Raw genomic sequence first — 4,225 nt, forward strand, 5'->3', positions numbered from 1 at the left:
AGATCGCCTGAAGCTCCTCAAAGTTCCCAACCTGCTGGGTGGAGTGCACCCAGACAACCTTGTCCACCTATCCCTTCTCCTGAGCAGCAAGCTCCAGGCAAACTCCACTCCTTCAGCAGCCCTCTTGCTGCTAGGAAGCCTCTCAGAATACCCACCTTTCCTGTGTCCCAGAGTGGCCGTGTGTGGATCCCTGTTGTCCACAAATGGCTGGAATCTCAGTCTCTCCAAGTATTCTGCCTGTTTTGGCTTCTCAACCCCACTAATCTCCAGAGCACTATGCAGTGTAGGTTTGTGCTCCCAAAGCAGATCTCCAGGGCTGGATGTTGAGCAGTACTAGGCTTTCAGCCCCTCCCTGCTCTGTTTCTCTTTCTCCCTGCTGTGAGCTGGGGTGGGGGAAGGGCTTGGATGCCGCTGGACTATGACATAGTAGATTACTTTTTATAACTTTGTAATATTCCACATGTATATATTAATGCACTTCCTACTTGCACTCATCTATTAATGCACACTTTGGATGCATTGATATAATGGCTGTTTTAAATAATGATACAATAAATGTAGGTGTACATGTTTCTTTATGTATTTATGATTTCAATTTCTCTGGGTAAACTCCCAGAAGTGGAACTCCTGGGTCACATGGTATTACTATTTTTAATTTTGGAGGAACCTCCATAGTGGCTGCACCAATATACATTCCACCTACAGAGCAAAAGGGCCCCCTTTCTCCACATCCTCATTAACACTTGTTAATTCTTGTCTTTTGGAGAGTGGCCATTCTGACTGGGTGAGGGGGCATCACCTTGTGGTTTGGATTTGCAGCTCGCAGGCTGGCCACTTTGCCCCTCAGCATCCTCTGACACTACAGCTTGATACTTTCCCTCTTGCTCATCCCCCTTCACACACTGACTGCCTTTTGAGCCTCAGTTTTCTGAAACAAGCACCTTCCCTGGGGCCTTGGCAATGGAAGGACCTCAGCTGGGCAGCCACTTCTCCAGATAACCCCCATATCCTGTCCTATCTTCCTTGAGGTTTCTGTTCATGTCACCTTCTTTGCAGTTATTGCCTGAACACCCAGCAAAAAAATAGCCCACCCACTCTGTCCTTTATACCTGCATTCTTTTTCTTCATAGCTCTTATAATGAAGGGACATGTTATTCGATTATTTTTATTTGCTTTTTTCTTTCTCTATTATTGGATTATAGGGACTTTCGTGTTCAGCTCTCCATACTCATTGCCAAGACAGACCCTAGAACTTGATCTACATTCAATACGTACTTATCAAATAAATGAAAACTATTCCCAATCAAACAGTAGCATACATTCTGCTTGAGCAACAGGCCAAAAGTAGGAAAGGAAATCCCACTGAGAAATGGCACCAGGGATGTTCTCAATGGGACTAGACCTCAACATACATTGGAGTTATTTTCTTGACTCTAAAATAGAAATGGTAGTATTTATGCTACATCACTAATGCTTGATTGTGTGAAAATTTGTCATTTATATTTCTGTATCTTGGTAAGCACCTCCCACACATGGATCAAAGGAACCTTACAGGATTTTCAGAGTTTCTTCTTCTGGGATTTTCAAGTGAACTGCAACAGCAGCCCCTCCTATTTGGGTTTTTCCTGTCCATGTACCTGATCACTGTGTTTGGGAACCTGCTTCTCATCCTGGCTGTCAGCTCAGACTCCCACCTGCACACACCCATGTACTTCTTCCACTCCAACCTGTCCTTTGTGGACATCTGCTTCACCTCCACCACCATCCCCAAGATGTTGGTGAAAATACAGAACAAAAGAAAAGTCATAACCTATGAAGAATGCATCAGCCAGATGTGTTTTTCCATAATCTTTGGGATTTTGGACAACTTCCTTCTGGCTGTAATAATCTATGACCAGTATGTGGCCATCTGCTACCCCCTGCATTACATGTTCATCATGGACCCCCAGCTCTGCAGACTGCTGGTTCTGGTGTCCTGGATCATAAGTGTCCTGAATTCCTTGCTACTGAGTTTATTGATGTCATGACTGCCCTCTGCACAGTCTTGGAAATCTACCATTTTTTGTGTGTGAACTCAGTCAAGTGGTCCTACTTGCCTGTTCTGGCACCTCTCTTAATTACATGGTGGTGTATCTGATGGCTGGGCTCTTGGCTGGTGGTTCCCTCACTGGGATCCTTTACTCTTACTCTAAGCTAGTTTCCTCTATGTGGAATCTCATCAGCTTGGGAAAGCATAAAGCATATTCCACATGTGAATCTCACATATCTATTATCTCCTTATTTTATAATACAAGCCTAGGCATGTTTGTTACTTCTGCTGATACGCACAGCTCACACTCAAGTGCAGCAGCCTCGGTGATGTACACTGTGGTCACACCCATGCTGAACCCCATTAGCTACAGAGTCAGGAACAAATACATAAAGAGGGCTCTGAAAAGATCCTTTGTGGAGGAAACAAAGGGCCAGATGTCCTAGGACTGAAGAAGTGCCCGTGAATGCTGATGTCAATGCCTCGGAGTCAAAAAGTGTGATTATTTGATCTGTGAAATATAGTATTGTATTGTCCTTTCTATTTATTTCATGAATTTCCATTTCTTTGACTTCAACTCATTTACTGTTTATATAACTCAATTTATTAGCTTTCTGCTCTCTCTGATATCCCACAGCCTTTCCTGTGTTGTTTTCTTACTTTCTCACATTTGTTCCCAATCACATACCCGAAATATCTTGTAGTTCCCATTTATCTAATAAGACATGGAGTTTTTCAAATAATTTTTCACAGGTGAACATCATATGAAATAATTTTTCATTTGCTTTACTAAAAGAATCCTCATGAGTTGTACTACCCCTAATGAATAAACTACACATGATGACCAAGGCTTCCTTGATGACATTTTGCATTCTCCAGGTTAAAGGGATAGCTCCTGCTCAGCATGAATCTGCTACCTGTGCTCTAGAGCTCACATCAATTAATGCACCACTAGATATTTTCCCTTATAATTAATGTATTAGAGTATAATTGCATATTATAAACTGCATGTATTTCAAATGTACAGTATGTTGAATTAAGGAAGCCATACAAAAATTATAGTACATATGGCATATTCCTATTTGTGTATCAGGCAACAAAGTGTAGAATTTGTCAGGGTTTTTTAGAATAATTGTTAAAAATTGAAGCTCCCTGAGCCTCAACTTCCTTATTTTGAAGATAATATGGGAGAGTAAACATAACTTGAGGTAAATGTTGAAAGAAATAAATGAAATGGACATATTTTTTGAGGCCAAATATATCATTCAGAGGTGTATGTATGCACATGTGTATGTTTATTTGTATACATTTTTATTTCAAATGAACATATACACATATAGGTACACAAACCTGAGACACATTTACAGTCTCATGTTTTATGCCAGAAGTAACAAGAGAAAGTTGAAAAGGATAGATATGAAAAGAATACTTGAAGGAACATGAAATTAAAAGAATGTAGACATTTAGATACAAATATTTGAATTAAATAGTAGATGTAACTTAAAAGATGAGTTACTTTTCCTCACTTAATACCTCAAAGACATCAAACTCTGAAGTCATTTACATTTATGTAAAGAGAAGTTCTCTACCAGATAAATAATATCTCCTAATTGATTTTAATTTCTTCCTTTGATAACGTGGTATGATGACATAAAATGCCTTTACCCAGGGGATGCTAAATGAATGAACTGGCAAGCATTATCTAAGTCTCCTGAACAAAATCACATTGGAAAAATGTTTGTATCCAATTTCTAATCTAATGTAAAATCACCACACTAGTGATTTAAAACAAGAAGATTTATGCTTCTATAATTCTGGAGCTCAGAATCCCAAAGTAGGTTTCTCTGAGTGGAAAGCAAGGTGTTAACAGGCTGGGCTCCTTCTGTACTCTCCAGGGAGGAATCTGTTTACTATATTTCAAGCTGAGGTTATAGTGAAAAAGAATTTTAAATATATTTCACATGGCTATTATTCTAAATACTTCAGAATGAGGGCCCAAATGACAACTATAATCAGGTGGTATAAGTAAATATCCCTCATTGTTTTAGCAAAGGTATCGAGCAGTCAGTGTAAGGCTCAAGATTTATAACAAAGGAATTTAGTTATCCCCCTTGTTGCAATGGAAAATAGCAATTTTCTGTAGATATCAGGGGCTGTGTCTCCACACATTAATATTTTGAAGATTAAAGGGAACAA

At 39.6% G+C, this 4,225-nt stretch overlaps 1 pseudogene; it reads left to right on the plus strand.

Annotated features, from left to right (window-relative positions):
- Positions 1-1,532: 1,532 nt before the first annotated feature.
- On the plus strand, positions 1,533-2,475 carry LOC140848805 (olfactory receptor 7A10-like; annotated as a pseudogene).
- The last annotated feature ends 1,750 nt before the right edge of the window (positions 2,476-4,225 follow it).

This window comes from Manis javanica, chromosome 1, assembly GCF_040802235.1.
Source record: "Manis javanica isolate MJ-LG chromosome 1, MJ_LKY, whole genome shotgun sequence".
NCBI lineage: Eukaryota > Metazoa > Chordata > Mammalia > Pholidota > Manidae > Manis > Manis javanica.